This window comes from Cryptomeria japonica, chromosome 3 (assembly GCF_030272615.1).
Source record: "Cryptomeria japonica chromosome 3, Sugi_1.0, whole genome shotgun sequence".
Classification (NCBI taxonomy): domain Eukaryota; kingdom Viridiplantae; phylum Streptophyta; class Pinopsida; order Cupressales; family Cupressaceae; genus Cryptomeria; species Cryptomeria japonica.
Window position 1 is genome coordinate 734,108,644 of NC_081407.1, and position 18,419 is coordinate 734,127,062.

The following is an 18,419-nucleotide window of genomic DNA, read 5'->3' on the forward strand; positions in this document are numbered from 1 at the left end:
AGACACTATGTTATGTTTTTAGAAAAAATCAGGGTCTGTTTTTCATGCGCGAAGGATTTGACCCCCTTAATCTTATCCAATTTTGAAAAAGTTTAGTAGTTTGGAAACTAGATTCAGAGTACTACAATATTTGTGGTTTTATTATCTTCATATCTTGAGTGGATGACTTTCACATTTTGCCTCCAAGTTTAGGTTCACTTGATTTCAAAAAAAAAGTGTCCACTTATACCCCCCTTTTTGACCACCATCTTTGTGAACTTACCATCTTACTCTGTGTTGGTTAATAGATTTGTCACCTTACTCTATATCATCATGCCCACGAAGATGACAAATGTAACCACAGTTGAATCAGTCTAACAAAATATGAATTGATTGATTCTCTTCTTATTTTACAAGGCGGTAGCTACGTTCTAATGATTTTCAATGAATAAATAAACAACTCATATGCTTTTAACCGGAAACCAAATAAGGAAAGAGATTTTAACCAGAAAGATTTGCAAAGGCATTCACAATACTAACTACTATTTTTAGAATTTTTCAAGTTTTCAAATAAAGCCACTATGAAATATCATTCACAGCTAATATTCCACAGCAACTAAAATTTTAAATCATCCACCATTTCAATTTAAATTCACCAACTGACATCCATTTCAAATAACAGAAAAGCATTCACACAACATAATTCAAAGCTTATGAATATATGAAAGCCACTAGTAGTTCCTCAATATTAAAATAGCAGATAATCACATGCATAAAAGTTTTTGTTCTAATGAGGAAAATAAAGTTTTCCCAAAACATTCTAATTAGAGACACGGTCCAAATATTTAAAACATGAAAGGTAACAGTTTCTTGAAGAAACTGTTACTTTAAAAGTCTTTGGGCCTCCCGACCAGCTAATGATCAAGAAAAATAATTAAAATATAAAACAAGAAATTGCCACCACTTATTTAGCCTCTGGTTCTCCATCTTCAACAATCTCCGCCTTCTATTCAATATGTGCCACCTCTAGAGCTTTGATCCATTTCTTGCATTCGCAGTACCTTTTCATATTTAGCTCCATATTCGAGTCCTCTAGTACAATGGTGATCTACATCCTTATTCTCCACTTTGCAACCAACCCATCAGTAGCCGCTATATTCTTGTGCATTTCATCCATCTCAAATTCAAAATTAGAGCCACGTATTTAGAGCCACGTATTTACAGGCAACCTAGCACTTAACATTTCTCTGATAATTATCCTTGAATTAGCATATCATTTCACCAAGTTCTAATACATTCTCCTCAAAACTATCCATGAGATCAACATCCAGGCTATAGATATTCTCTTTAATTTTCAGCAAGTCACTTAAGTAATGTTTGAAGGCATTATCAATATCATCAATATAGTCATGATAGATTTTCTCCTTCCAATCTAGTGCATAACGCCAAATAGGATTAACCTCCCTAGGATGCTCAACTATTTTCTTAGTGGTCAATATAGGGTGGCCCAATGACATGAGCTTTGTGACTTCCCTTGTGAGCACAAAAATACTCCCATGTTCTTTTTTGACCTGTTGCAATTCTGTTAACAATTCCTTTCTTTTATTTTATATATTTACATACAGCATCCTAAACTTAGTGACATAACCTACACCAACACCATACATTTCATCAATCCAGTCATTGACAACCTATTGTTCTCTGTGTGATGAAGACTTCTAACTTTGGGAAGAGCTAACCTATTGTCTCCATTTACCATTCAGCAAGTTAGATGCTCTCCTTAACACTAGAGCAATACGAATCATCGGGTCTGAAACTTCTTCTCTAGACCAATCAACCTCCAAAGAAACTGCATTAGCAATAGTATGATATTCTAGGTCAATAATGACCTCATCCTCCATAACATCATTCGAGACATTGAAAGAAACACCAGGGGTATGTATCTACTGCAAAGAGAGCATCATATAGCTCCTTCTAAACAATTTGGCATCATCTAAAAAATATTTCCAAAAATCTTCAAGCTCAGGACGATGCATGTAACCTTTAGCTTCATACAAATGGTGCCTTACATACCCTTTACTCTCCAAGATGCTTCTAGCTAGTAAGGATGAAAAATGAAACTTCTTCAAAAGTTTCCCCACTACCTTGGTAGCACCATTAGTTTCATAACAAAAAGATATTGGTGGACAATGGAAAATGGCATCCCCTTTTCCCCATATTAAATATTTTACATTTACTGTAGACATCTGGCAACAAACTTCTAAAAACGCAATATAATCAGAGGGAAAATGGGGAAATTTCAGTGGCTCTTTCTCAAAACCCCCAATTCTAAGATATGAGAACTAATCGAATTGGGTATAAAAACTTTCAAAATTCATCACAAAGTCAACAAAAACATGAGAAAACCATAAGCCATGGTTTCCTTCCAATTTTTTTACTAGACCCATTGAGAATGGATCATTGACGCGGTAAAAATCATGTGTGCTCTTCCGCATGGTCAACTGACAAAATTTTTGATAAACAGGTGCAGAAACAAGGGAAGGGTGATGAAGATCTAGACCTGGCCAAGCAAACTCTTGACTAGCAAGGATGTAAACAAGATATGAGCATATATGAAAGCAAGGAACTAGTGGAAGTTCCGCAATTGCTCATTTAGGCGAAAAATGATGATAGAGGCCCAATCAATGAAACTATTGGGAGCACAAATAGTGAGGATGAAATGACACATCCAAAAATCAAAAAACTCAGTGGAACTACTACCCACGATATGGTGCAATAGGACTATAAACTCCACAACTTTATCTTTGAAATGCATTCTTTTAAGCTTAGTGGGTAGTTGAGACTTACCTCTTTTTTCTGACTTTAGCTAGTTCCTTGATATACAATTCATGTAGAAGTCTCCATGTGCACGAAAGTACTCCTCACCAGCCAAAGAAGACATATTTCCAGCAGCTTCTTTTTGCAGGGAGGCAGAAAGCATGAGAAACACATTCAGGGTTAATTCGCACGATCACTTTACTGCCTTCTCTCCAAATTTCCTAAGTCTCAAGATTGTATCTTTCAGAGCAAGCTACAATCAAATCTATACAAGGGATAGCAAATGGAAAACTAGTTGCGGAGGCCAAATTACACTGAACAATTTTCTCTCGCAGTAGAGTTCTCTCTCTTATTTCTAGCTCTTGCGAAAAGGTTTCAAAATTCAATAGCTTCGTCACTGTGTCTCGCACGCCTACCCATTGATTTTTTATTATACTCTGCATGAGCGCGAGCTAGATGATACACTTAGAGAACTTAGAGAAATGGAGACTAGATAAAAAAAATCATTTGCCACCCCGTTCATGTACTTAATTGCTATGGCATGCCTTAAATGTCGCATTTACTTTGCCTCTTTAAACATACCCTTAGTTTAGCTTTTTCCTGCTGAAAAGGAAAATAGTGTTAGCTCATATAAAACTTGACACAAAGGTGGCACCCCAAAACCTAGGAAAGATTTGACAAGTCACTAGGTTGGGACTTGCGAGCTTACTACAACCTGCGATAGAGCGACTAAACACAAGATAGGAGACATTGGGCGATCAGGGACTTCTAGAATCTTCTAACTTTGCGACTGACTTAGAAAATGGGCACAACATGCGACATGACTTTGGGAAATGACTGACTCTATGGGTAGTTTCAAAGTTTGAAATAAGGGATAACACATTGGCTCTGAATGGGGGCAAGGACTTTTAGGATGTAGAGGATCCAGAAAACTTGGCATAAGCCTTATTCATTGGGCAACAAAAATGCAAGAAAGGAAACATAACGGACTAATTAGGAAAACAAAACTATGTACAAAGGGAAAAGACATTGCTTTAACTGAATATTTTCAAATCTTGCCCATTGTAGGTAAGAGGCAATGGAGTACCATCCGGATAAGCCAACAGAAAATCATTATTACTGTATGCAAGAAAAGTGGGGCTATGAAACTCAAAATATGAAAAATGATGTTCAAAGGGCTTGTCCACACACCCACAGGACTTCTTGGTGCAAGTTATGGAGTCATGAAGAATGACTCAACTTCCCAGGGTAGGTTCCATGGTTCTATGTCTCACAAGGTCCCTCAAGCCAATGTCTTTGCTCTCAGATCATTGAGCAAAGTGACTTAGGGATGACAAATGCAAGAATGAGGGATGCTTTAGATTGATTTTAACATGAAATGCATCCTATTTATGCATGATTCTATTGATGAATTAAACTAGATTATAAGATGACAAGGTTAGTAGCAATACTATCCTAACATGATATACTAGTTAAATATTTAAGCTAATGATAACAAAAATACTCTAAAATGCTTATTAGATTAATTCCTATTATAAAGAGAGGCTAGATTTATTGATAAAATTGAGCATAAATGAGATACTAAAAGCTTGGATGATCTTTAAATGGAGGAATGAGAGCTCTATTTATAGGGAAAATAGGGCAATGGATGGTCAAGATTGGAGGAGTTAATCAAGGGTCAGGATTGAAAGTTATCAATCTATGTTTACAATTTTCACCAATGAAATGGTGACAATTGTCAACATAACACTGCTTGAGAGGAGAGGTAAGAAGCATTAAATGCTTGAGAAGACCTCATGTTTATCTTAGAAGGTAAGGGTTAAGGTTAGGTTAGGGTTATCCAATGGATAAAGTTTTTACCCAAAGGATAAACTCTTGTGCAAGGGTTAAACGGATAACCATGGTCAAAGCAATGAATGCTTGATGAGACCCCTAGGTTAGATGAGGGTTAAGTTAGGTAAAAGTCTCTAACCATGCCACTAAGGGTTAGTTAACCATTAATGGTTTGAACACTTTGGGGACAAATTTGTAAGAGTCCTTCCAAATTAGGGGGTATTCAACAAGTTAGCTTGTTGAAGGCATAAAGGCTTTAATGCCTTTTGAAGACTTTACTCCAAATTTGAGAAGTGACCTCCTCAAATTTAGGGAAAGGGGATAATGGATGGGTTTAGGCTATTTGATTGGGATTAGATGGATTCTAGAAGAAATTAGGAAGAGGGTTAGGATGCAAGTGGGAGATGTAGGAAAATGCAAGTGGGTGGGGAAAATAGAATTTAATTAAAATAAAATTAATTTATTTCAATTTGGTTGCAAGTTAGGAAATTAAATAAATTAGATTTATTTGATTGGGGTAAACTATTTAATTAAATGTTAATTTAATTAAAAAGTAGAGAGAAGGGATTTAATTAAATAAAATTATTTATTCAATTGAATGATGTAAAGGGCTTACGTGAATTTAAATAAATAAATTGAATAATTTATTTAATTAAATAGAATAATGTGAGTGATTTAATTAAATTAGATTTAACTAAATAGAGGAATGAGAATAAAATGAACATTAAATATTCATTTAGGAATATGGTCATTTTTATACGTCTACATTTGGCCCCTCTTTGAAGTGATGTGTGTGCATATGTTGATTCAAAGAAAATGATGTTTCATCATGATTTGGTTATGATCAGTGTGATGTTGTGTCGAGACGTTCATGTCATGCCCTAGATTTGATAAATGTTGTTGATAATGCCCCCTCGGGAGATGAATCAAAAACTTGAAAATTTGATTTGTTTTGATAAATTTGATTGCATTTTAAATTTTTGTCTATGTTGAATGCAATAAATTGATTCATCTCCCGATGATAATGTTTGCAAGGGTTATAAATGAGACCACGGGCAATTTATGTGTTCATCCACGCAACCCTAATTTTCATTTACCCTATAAAAAGGTAAAAAGTGATTTATTTTGTCTCATTTGTGCTTGTTGACTTTGGAGAAAGTGACACTTGGAGAAAAAGACAAAATGTCAATTCATTTTGCTTTTCATCGATTCAAGCGTGTTTGGAGGTATCGGAGGCCTGCCACGTATGGACCATCAGTAAGTCATTAGTTTTTACCCCTTTTTTATTTTTGTTTTGTCATTTTTAGGCATGTTTTTGAATTTTTCCATGCGGATTAAATAGTTTAGTGCGTCGGGTAAAAATCGTAGCGCATACGATAAGTTGTGTAGTGCGTAGAGTTTAATGAAGTAGGGTAGCGTCTGAGTAGATTAGGATAGCGCAGGGGTGGGTTAGGGTAGTGCATAGAACTAGGTTAGCACATCAGGGGCACAGGGTAGCGCGTAAGGGAAAAAGGTTAGGGTGTAGGAAAGACCTAGTGCATAGGGTTAGTAGGGGCTCACATGGGTAGAGTAGAATACAGCGTAGGCATGACCTAGCGCGTAGGGTTAGGTTCGTCACGCAGGGACCAAGTAGGATAGTGCATAGAGTAGAAGTAATGCAGAGGGTAGTTTAGGTGGCATGTCAATAGGATAGGGTAGCGCATAGGTGCAGGCTAGCACGTAGGGTTAATGGTGTAGCACATTGATGACACAGGGTAGCGCATAGGTGCAGGCTAGTGTGTAGGGTTAATGGTATAGCGCATTGATAGGAAAGGGTAGCGCATAGGTGCAGGCTAACCCGTAGGGTTAATGGTGTAGCACATTGATAGGACAGGGTAGCGCATAGGTGCAGGCTAGCGCGTAGATAAGATTGTTTAGTGCATGAGCAAAATAATTTGGAGAAAGTAGGATTTTTGGATGAAGAAAAATAGGTAGGTTTTTGCCAGTTTTGTCAGGATGGGTGCAAATTTCAATTTGTGTGTCTGTTGTCATTGTTTTGAGAAGTTGTCCAATATGAGTTCCGATATGGTTTTTGGATAGATAACTTGATTTGATTTGCAATGTGTCAAGTTAATGTTGATCTGATGTTGATTTGATATGATGTGGGTTTTGATATGAACTTGATTTGATATGCAGTGTTTCAAGTTGATATATATGTGGAACTTGAGTTATTTTACAAGTTGATATGATTGTGGAACTTGAGTTGTTTTACAAGTTGATATGATTTGATATGGAAATGGATTTGATATGATGTGGAACTTGATTAGATTTTCAATGTTTACAGTTGATATGAAGTTGATTTGGATATGAATTGATTTGATGAGGAAACTGATATTGGACTTGCTTTGTTTGTGACAAGAGCACATTGGGGTTGTCCAGTCGAGAGAGCGATTTTTGATACCATGGTCATTGATACCATGATTAACACAGGCTAACAAGGATATCATTGAGAGGTGTGGCCTATCTTCTTTGTTAGAGATGCCCCGATTTATCATTAACCAGGGTTTATTGACAGCGTTGGCCGAGAGGTGGCATAGTGACACCAACACCTTCCATTTGGCGATAGGTGAGATCACAGTGACACTTGAGGATTGCTACCAGATTCTGTGGATTCCTGTAGTAGGTGCACTATTACCTTATGAGCAGACAAAGGAGGGCGGGACAGAGGCACTTTGCCAAATTCTATAGGATGATATGGTTTGTGGATATGAGATCCCCTGGAAGGAGTTAATAGATTTGGATTACGCTCCTCTACCATCAATGCTAGCAGAATTCATAGGTGGTTTCTTATGTCCCGACCGTAGGTCGAAGGGACTGGCAATAGGATGGGGGTTGGTCCTGGAGGACATGGTGACACAGGGTCACTGATTTGCATGGGGGTCAACTATGTTGGCCCACTTATATAAGGATCTGCATCAAGTGGTTTACTTGGGGTACAATAGTCTATCTGCTGGAGTGACACTGCTACAGGTATGGGTGTGGGAACATATTCCCATAGCCAGGCCACTTGCGGATAGAGATAGGCCTGCTGGGTGTGCTTATGCATATGGATATCGAGGGATAGTTGTCCAGCGTAATTTGGGCAAACTAGAGGATTGGAGGAGAGTTTCTAGAGACCGTACATGGAGTGAGAGGTATGGGTAGAGGATAGGATGGAGATTCCCTATGTCTACATGTCACAATTTTTTATAGGGTGGATGCCCTTTGTTATTGAGAGATTCCTACATAGCCGAGTGTTGCGGCAGTATGGTCGTCAGCAGGGAATTCCATAGGGAGCATGCTTACATGCTCGATGAAGACATGATATACCAGAGTGGGGACCCACTTTTGATAGCACGGTGGCAGTTGAGGAGTTATTTCACTTAGCCGACTAGATATGGGACTATGCCTATGGGCTAGTGGATGCAGGGATGACAAAGGAGTTCGCCACACTATTTGCGACACATGTTGTGGCTAGGATATCAGATCCAGTGGAGATGATTCCCGCTTTTGATGATGATGAGCATGAGCAGCCCGAGAGGCTAGGGAGACGGGGAGAGGATGGAGAGGAGCTAGATGAGGGAGGTGGGGATGGTGGAGCTAATAATGGTGGAGATGGTAGATGAGGTGGCCGAGGTCGGTGAGGGGATAGAGGGAGGAGAGGGAGGAGAGGAGATAGGGGTGGAGATCGGGGGAGAAGAGGAGATAGGGGTGGTGATGGTGCTGACAGAGGGATTTGGGTGGAGAGAGAAGTGCGGCAAGCTGTGGTGGATAGAGGGAGAGGAGGTTTGGCTATTGGAGTTGGGGGTGAGGAGAGGGTAGGAGAGGTGATAGCAGTGGTGGGAGGGACTAATGAGTTTAGATGGTCAGCTCAAAGGAGGAGGTCTGATGTGTTACCCCCACCAGCACCGAGGATAGGGAGAGGGATAGGGGGTACCACTTCACAGGTACCCATCCAGATGTAGATTCTGACACACTAGGAGGACGCGCAGATTAGGTTGCTGCAGTTATTACTGCAGCACCTGCAGACACAGCTACTGGTGCATCAGTGGCAGATTACACAACTGACCACTGAGCGGGATACAATTCTGGAGTGGTTGGGTTGATCTGAGGCTCGAGCAAAGTCTTTGGAGAGAGCGGCAATGGGTGGCTTGATGAGAGATACCCTGAGAGAGGTGGCTTTGAGAGCCAAGGAGGTGGAGTATTACCGGAGGCATTACAAGGATGCGGTGCCTAGGGAGCATCGAGTGCTGAGTTTTACAGCTTCAAGATCCAGTCAATCCAGGGAGACTGGTTCGAGGATAGAGAGCAGAGGCATGATAGGGCCTACTAGACATGATCGACTCAGAGATACAGGTGTTGGGACATCAGCTGCAAGACCGTCACCCTCAGGAGATAGTCATACCTGAGAGACATTATCTCCATTGTATTTTGATCATTTTGTTGTATTGGCACAGACATGACATATTTTATACATTGATCATTTTTTAGATATATATATGACACCATTTTCCTTGATCCTTATGTGATGTGTTATGGATGATGCTTTCTATATGATTTTGATATTTCTATGATGATGATGCAATGCTTAGATGTATGTGATTTGATATGTGATTAATATGATGTGTTAGTGCATGATGTTATGAGATGTATCTTGAAAATGAGATGTATGATATGATGTGTTGTGAGATGTATCTTGAAAATGAGATGTATGATATGATATACTGTGAGATGTATCTTGAAAATGAGATGTATGATATGATGTATTGTGAGATGTATCTTGAAAATGAGATGTATGATATGATGTGCTATGAGATGTATCTTAAAAATGAGATGTATGATATGGTATGCAACTAATTGTAAAATGATATGCAACTAATTGAGCATCCTCATTCTTTCGTTTGTCATCTTTATATAGTCACATGTTTTTGCTTTCTTTGTAGGTATCATCATTGAGCATTGATTTGTTTGGGATATGTTGAAAATTTATACAAGCATAATGGTATAATTGAACCATAATGACCTGAGAAAAATTTACATGATTTTTTATTTTGCAAGATAGCACAAGCGTCAAGGTATAATTGAACTAGGACGACCTGAGTGCGGCTTGCATATAAACAGATAAGATTAAACCATTTGTATGCACAAAGTTGAATCATGTCTTCAGTGATTTGTTTGAATCACGTCTCGAGACAAGTTTTTGCATAGTACAAGTGATCGCCTCACAAACAGAAAACTAAAAAAATATTGGAGTCTCCATGACTTTCTCTAGCTTGATGCATCGTTGAGAAAATGTAGAGGATCCAATAGTTCAAAAAATTTAAGCGCAAAAATAGTCAAAACTTCATGCAAGATGCATACATGTGATACTTTAGAAAATCATCCATCATGTTTTGTGAATCCTTTTAAATGATCAATGTTTGTTTTTGTGATTGTTGATTTGTTTGTTGGATATGATGCTCTGAGTTTGCTGCAAGTTTTTGATGTTCTGAATGTACTGCAAGTTTTGATCAATGCTGCCCCTAGCTGAGTTTTCCTCTTAATGTGGATATGTACAGTGATTGCCAAGCCATGGTGAGATGCGGTGAAAGGATATGTGGATAAACCAAGATAGTGACTACGCTAAGTATGCCCTGGATAATGTGATAAAATGGTGGGTGATGGCTGATAGTGCTTGACTATGGATATAACGGCTTGTTAAGATAGATAGATAGAGGAGTTGTCATCTTGCAATAGCGCCTGTTGCCAGGTTTTCACTAGTTACTTTTATTGTACCTTTTTATTTGTTTTTTCTTGATTTTTTATATTTTTTGATTTTTTGATATTTTAGACTGCTTAAGTGTAGTATTTCTTCAGATGGATGTTGTTAGTTGGTTCATCGAGCACATGTCCTTCTGAAGTTGTTAGTTGATAAGCACTTGAACCATAGGCTGACATGATGACATAGGGACCTAACCAGTTAGGTTCAAATTTCCCTTTCTTTTCTCGATCCTATTGATTTCTAGGATTTTCCTTGAGTACTAGATCACCAATTTTAAAATTTTTGGGAATGACCTTGTTGTTGTAGCTTCTGCACATGCATTGTTGATATGCTTTGAGGTGAGTGTAGGCATGTTGGCATCTTTCATCGATAACTTCTAGCTCTTGCAGTCGATTGACTTGATATTCTTCATCTAGAATTAGGCCTTTCAAACAGACTCTGAGAGATGGAATTTCTACCTCCAGGGGTAAAATTGCTTCTAATCCACATACCGATGAATATGGTGTAGCTCCTGTAGGTGTGCGGATGCTAGTTCTATATGCCCAAAGTGCTGGATTAAGTTGTATATGCCAATCTTTGCCTGCATCATTCATTGTTTTCTTTAGGATTTTCAATATTGTTTTGTTGGATGCTTTGGCCTGACCATTCCCCTATGGGTAGTAAGGTGTAGAGAAATGATGTTGGATTTTGAATTTTTCACATAGTTCTCACACATCTTGGTTTTTGAAAGGTCATCCATTATTTGTGATGATGGAACTAGGAATGCCATATATGCAGATTAGATAATTAAGGATAAAAGAGGCAATTTGTTTCCCAGTCACTGTGGTCATGGGGACCGCTTCAATCTATTTGGTAAAATATTTTGTTGCAGTTATAATGAACTTGTGTCCATTTGAAGATGAAGGATGACTTTTGCCCACTAAGTCCAGTCACCACTGGCAAAAGGGCTAGGATGTTGTGAATGGTTGCAGTTCCTGTGCTGGTGCATGTTGGCCAGTAATATCCCATTCTCAGAAGTTTTTTAGCAAGAGTAGGACCACTTGAATATGTGCCACAGATACCTCCATGAAGCTCTTGTAAAGCAGAGTTAGATTCATTAAGATCAAGGCAATGAAGAAGAGTACCATCTAGACCTCGACGGTACAAAGTATCAGCAGTGAGAGTGTAATGGGCGGCTTGTCGGATAAAGATTGCATTTTTGGTTTCGAGATAGGTCAATGGGTAGGATATTGCTTTTAAGATAGTCGTATATTGGTTCATATAATGGAGAGATAGAACCAGTTAAGGCATAGATAACATAGGAATCATAATGGTCATAAGATGGGGAGAACAGTTGCTCTACCAGAAACTCGTAACGACTATGTTGCTCTCAAATTTGCAGTAATGAAGTGATAGTAGCCATTGCATCGACTGCTCTATTGTCCAACTTTGGTATTTGCTCAAAGGTGATGTGTACAAAATATTGTTTGAAATCATCCACCATTCATTTGTATGGTAGAAGCTTGTCGTCCTTTGTCTGATAGTCATTATTGATTTGATTGATGACTAGTTGTGAATCCCCGTGGACTTTTAATTATGTGATTCTCCATTCCACAGCCATTTTGATTCCTATAACCAGTGCCTCATATTCAACAACATTATTTGTGCATGGAAACATGAGCCTATAAGATCTTGGTATGGTGTGCCCGTTAGGAGTGATGAACAGAATGCCAGCACCTGAGCCATGTTGAGTATAGGATCCATCAAAGTATAGGGTCCATTGTTTGGTGGAAATTGTAAGAACATCTATGTTTGGAAATTCGATCTCCATTGGTTGTTTTCCAGGTAGTGGTGCTTCATCTTGTTGATCTGCAATTGCTTGTCCTTTGATAGCTCGTCGCTTTGTGTAGTGGATATCAAATTCATTGAGAATCATGACCCATTTAGCCAATATGCCTGTAAGAACTGCTTTGCTAAGCAAATATTTGAGAGGATCAATTTTTGCGACTAGCTTAATTGTGTGAGCTAGCATGTAATGCTGGAATTTTTGAGAAGCAAATACCACTGGTAGATAGCTTTCTCAATGAATGCATAGTTGAGTTCATACCCGTTTAATGTCTTGTTGATGTAATATATAGCTCGTGGCTTCCTTGCTATTGATGGTACTAGAACTGGTGGGTTCATTAGATATTGCTTGATTTGATAAAATGATTCTGCACATTTGGCTTCCCATCTGAATGGTACATTTTTATGTAGCAAATAATTGAATGGTAGACTTTTATCTGCTAGTTGAGCGATGAATCGCCTGATTGACTGGAGTCATCCTTGTAGAGATCTGAGCTGGCTGATGTTATTTGGTGGTGGCATCTCCATTATGGCTTGTACCTTTGCTGGATCCACTTCAATACCCTTTACTGAAACTATGTAGCCTAGTAATTTTCCTGATGTTACCCCGAAGACACACTTCTTAGGGTTGAGCCTGACTTGGAATTTCTCTAATCTGTCAAAAATATTTTCTAAGATGCTTAGATGTTTTGCCCCGGTAAATGATTTAGCTAGTAAATCATCCACATAGTCCTCCATGAAGGTATGCGTCATGTCATGAAAGATTGTTGTCATTGCTCATTGATAAGTTGCCCCTGCATTCTTTAGGCCAAAAGGCGTGACATTCCAATAGTATGTTCCCCAAGGATAGGTGAATGGTGTTCTATCTTGATCCTCTAGGGCTATCTTGATTTGATTATAGCCTAAAAAACCATCCATTAGGGATAGCATTGCATGGTCTGTCGTGAGGTCCACAATTATGTCGATACTGGGCAAAGGAAGTCATCTTTTGGATAGGCTTTGTTAACATCTCAAAAATCAGTGCAAATCCCGATGCTGCCATCTGGTTTAGATACTGGTACAATGTTGGAAATCCATTCAACATAGTCGATAGGTCGAATAAATCCAACGTCTAATAGTTTCTTCAACTCAGCTTTGACCATGAGTGCTACATGTGGATTCATCTTTCTTAATTTTTGCTTGACTAGTTTAGCTCCTGGAGTAATGGACAAGTGATGCATGATTAATTGTGGATTGATCCTAATCATATTTGCATATGACCAAGCAAAGTTGATTTGCTTTTCTTTGAAAAATTGGATAAACTCTAATTTTTCTTCCTCTATCAAAGATTCTGCAAAGTGTATGTTTTTGGTTGCTTCTATTGTACCAATGTTGATTGATTGAGTGGTCTCAATCAATATGTGTGATCGCTCCTGATAATGTTTAGGAAGAGTGTCAAGTCTCCCATCTTTAGGTTCCTTACAAAGGTTTTCACCCTTAGATGCATCCTTTATTTTTACTTTTTTGTGATCTATTGCTGCCATTGATTGGCTTTCAGCAGTAGATCTTTTATGTTGTTCATTTTTGTGACTGAGAAACTTGGCACTCCCCTAATTACAGACGTCGTTACTTTGTTCACTGGTAGCATTTGTTTCAAGGTTAACGATACACAAGTAATGGATAATGGATTCATCATTTGGAAAAAATTGGTATGTCATGATTTTCAGGTTTGTCCCAGTCTATGAGGTCAGGAAAGATAAGTGGTAAGGAGTCATTAGGTGGATCAAGTTCAACTGCTGTAAGTGTCCGGATGGAGGTATCATCATGGTTGTCTGGGATATTAAATAAGTTAAGGATTTCGTCGAGGTCTTCGATGGTATCATCTTCTATGTAGACTTGCTCATAATGTCGCTGCTCATTTTCTTTGGCGTCATAGATATTTTGTGGACCAAATTCAAGGAGTCTAGGTTCTGTGTCGTGTTCTTCTTGAGAGATGGGTGTAAGACTGTCATTTGCAGCAATATCTTTAATGACATTAGAATAGCTGCTCCATTCATAGTCATTTGAATCAGTCTCAGAGGTATTAACCCAGATTCTCGCGGTGTTGTGGACGAGTATGTTGTAGGGTGAAAATAGGTCTCTGATGATTGATACAAGTTTGATAGTTTTCTATGATTCAGTGTCAGATCCTGCTTCCACTCTTTGCATTTGTTCATCTATTGTCTCTCCCCGGGGAGGAATGATGTTATCAGGATTTGATTCCTCTTTGTCAGACACTGGTTCTTGAAAATGATGTACTTTTGTAGTAGATGCTTCCTTCTTTTAATTGATAGGCTTCTCTTGATGTTGCTTTCATTCTTGATTTTCACGTTCTTTGCGTATTGTCTCTGCTAACTCAAATAGTGCCTCCTACCAAGAGTCCTCCTTGTATTTCTTCTTTGCTTTCCATTGAGGTTTTTGGTATTTGTTTGGTGTCTTCTTTGGTAGTAGAGTGTGTTCATAGCCCAATCCTGTTTTGTCTTTACTAAATTGTGAAGGAGGATCCAATGGTTCTGTGACGCCTTCCTGACGCTTGCCGATAGGTCCTTTGACATTGTATCCCATTTGTTGCATGATTAAGCAGCCTTTTCCATACAGGTGTGTTGGTATAGCTACCTCCATAGTATGTGCTCTGTCTTCTTCCTCATCCTTATATAGCCAACTAAGGATGTCTTTTTCTTTTGATTCATGTGCTAGAGTGCCTAGTTGGATAAATTTTCCATCAAACTTGGTGATGGGTTGTGTTGCTTGATGTGTTGATGTTGTAGTTAGTCCATGAGATTAAGGCGATGCTAGTAAGTTGGCTAAACACAAAGGCTCCAAAGAGTATTCTCCCATGCCTTTCTCTTTGATTTTCATTGTGTGCTTGAAATCCATAGATAGTGATTTAGACTTTTCTTGTTGAATAGTTGGTGCTAAGGAACTTTGTTTTTCTCTATTATGTGGAACCTAGCTGTCTCGGGCTGCCCCCATAGCATTACATTGTTGAAAAGGGTTATGATCTACTGATATAGAAATCTCCTGCCCATTGTAGGGGAACTTAACACACTGGTGATAAGTAGAAGGTACTGCTTACATTTCATGTATCCAAGGTTGACCCAATAAGATATTATATGTGAGGTCTATGTCTAAGACTTGGCACATAGTGTCCTTTTGTATTGGTCCTACTTGAATTGGTAACATTATAGTTCCTTTGGATGATCTTTCTTCATCATCATATGCTTTGATAGTGATATTTTTGCGTGGATCAATAGATTGTTCAGAGAAGCCTAATGCATGGGTAAGTTTCAAGGTACAGATATTGAGTCTAGCTCCTCCATCTATTAATACTCTTTTGACTCGATGCTTGTAGACCAAGACTTCAATGTGGAGTGGAGTATTGTGTGGATGGCTCAATGAGATATTATCATGCTCAGAAAAGGTAAGGTTATGAGGCCTTGTCATATGAGCCACCATGGCTTGGAATTTGTCAGCATCCAGATCTTGAGGTACATTTGTTTCCAATAGTGCTTGTTCTAAGATGTCCTTGTGTTTTGGCAAAATTCTTAGCAAATCCAGTATAGATATTTGAGTAGGAGTTTTGCGTAGTTGACTGACTAAATCATATTGAATTCTGGGTATGGTGTTTGTTGTTCACGTATGCCTCTTCAAGACATATTTTTGAGCTCTAGTTGCTACAATGACGGAATCATGTTCACACTTGTCTTTGATTGTGATGACATTTACTTGATTGTCCTCGGGTGATATATGATTGATGGTGTTCTTGTATATATGATTGATACGAGCTCCACGTGTATCATTTGAGGTTGAAGCTCCATCCTTGTTGTAGTTTGGAAGAAGATTCTTAAAGGCTCCATGGTCACCATTTGTCTTGTGACCATCGACTGTTAAATCACCTCTATCAATCATGTCTTGAACAATGTTTTTCAGTCTCATGCAATCATTTGTTTGATGACCTTTGTTGTGATGAAAATCACAAAAGTGTAAGTCATTCCACTAGGGTGGTTTGATTTGTGGTTCAAAGTTGTTGATCGCTGGTAAGGAGATAATTTTGTTTGCCAAGAGTTCTCTGAATGCTGATTCCAAGGATTGCCCTAGTGGTGTGTAAATGTGTTTTGGAAAGTTGTTGGTGTTACCTCGTGAGTTTGTATTGGGTCCTCGATTGGTGTTATTGCTTTGGGTATTGTTGGCATTGTTTGCATTGAGATGATCTTGATTGGTATTTGATGCATAAGTGTTAGTGCCTTGGTTAGCACCTTTTGGATTCTTTGTAGCTTGAGGATTACTTGATAATGCTAGCACTGGTTGCTTGGATTTTGCATCATTTGAATCATTTCCTCCTTCATTTCCAATATTTTTGTTTCTAGTCCAAAATTTGGATTTGTCTAAGTTGTTGTTGTTTTGGTTGTTGTGGCTGGATGAACTTGTTCCTTCTTTGAAGAATTTCAATGTTCCTTTCTTGACACATTCTTCCTCTACTTGGATACCATTTTCAATCAATTTGGCTACCATTTTCAATCAATTTGGCAAAAGATGGTATGCATTGAAGTTTGAGTATGTAACTCATCTCACTATTCAAGTTGTCGATGAAAATTTCCATCTTTTCTTTTTCGAGCACATCTCGAGGATATCTCGAAACCATACGTCGCCAACATTGAAGGAATACCATGAATGTTTCATTGTTTTTCTGCTTGGTATTATAGACATCTAGCATAGTGATAGCATGTTGAATGTTGTAGGAATATTAAGTTATGAATTTGTTGACTAATTCATCGAATGATTTGACAAGAGGTGTGATTTTGGATAACCATTCCATTGTTTGTCCTCCCATGCTTCTTGGCAATAACCTCATCAAATAGGTGTCATCATGGGTAAATTCAAGCCTCATGGTGCAAAATTACTGAACATGATCATGAGGATCACTTTTCCCATCATACTTGTCAAAGTTAAGAATATCTAAGTTTGGGGGAAAAGGTACCATGTTTAACCGTCTGTCAAAAGGATAAGGACAAATTTCAGTCTAGGAGTACCATACTATTGCCCTTGTTGCATTTCTTGCATTTGTCTTTGCAACATTTGCATTTGCTGATTGAGAGAAATCAAAGGTGCATTTGTCTGTTGAGGGAAGAGTTCTTCCCTTGCATTATTTCTAAGCTAAAATGGTGTGTGGTGGGGTATGTTTTGCTCAAGGATGTTTTACTTGGGCAAATTCTATTCTAGTAGATTTTTCTCAAGTATGTTTTGTTCAGGGTCACATGCTTCCTCCTCTCTTTTTCATTCTTGATAATCATAATGTCGAGATCTTCTTCTAAATATGTCAGTGTCAAAGTCTTCAGTAAGTTCAACTCCTTTGCTTGTGAGCATGAGTAGATATTTTTCTTTGTCATTTTCCATGAGTCTTTCTACAAGTTTTTGAAATGAAGCGCTTTCTTGACACTCTTGGAGGAATTCATCAGAAATTTTGGTGTCTTCTAGATTGGGACACTCAAAAGGATTTGATAATATTCGATCCATGCTAGACTCTAGTTGCATTTTGCTTTGTTTGTTTCATTGAGAGCGAGTGATAGTGGGCATCTAGTAGAAGCTTTATGTGACAAAAGGAACGAACTCCTCTTCGATGATTTTTTCAGGGGTTGGTGGTTCAAACCGCGGTATGTTGTAAGTGAAGCACTCTTTGGGGAATAAGGTCAGATTGATCTTTCCTCCTTGATTTAGGCATTGACTGAATGCTGATTTTTGACAGAATGCTCTACTCCTCAATGGTTCCTTGTCAAATTCATTGGTTTTGTCTTGAAGATACAAGCAGATATGGCGAAGGAATGTTCGATGAGATTTGAAGAGTTGGTGATTGATGTATACAAATTTATTCCATTTGGCAAGTTTCAGAGAACTGAGTTGTTGTTTCCTCAACTTAGTGTTATGATAAATATTCTTTCTTCTCAGAATATGAGGATTAGTCATGCACAAGCGATCAATAGTTTCCTTTGATTTCTTTTGGATTTAGTTATCTTGTTTGGAAACTCAAGTTTTACTTTATCAAATGAAGGTTTAGATGCCCCCTCATGACAAAGTGTGTCAAATGATATGGAATAAGAACTTTCCTGATATGGAAACTCTATTTGACAGCTTGGAGTTTAAAACAAGTGTTTTTATGGATAGAAATCCTTTT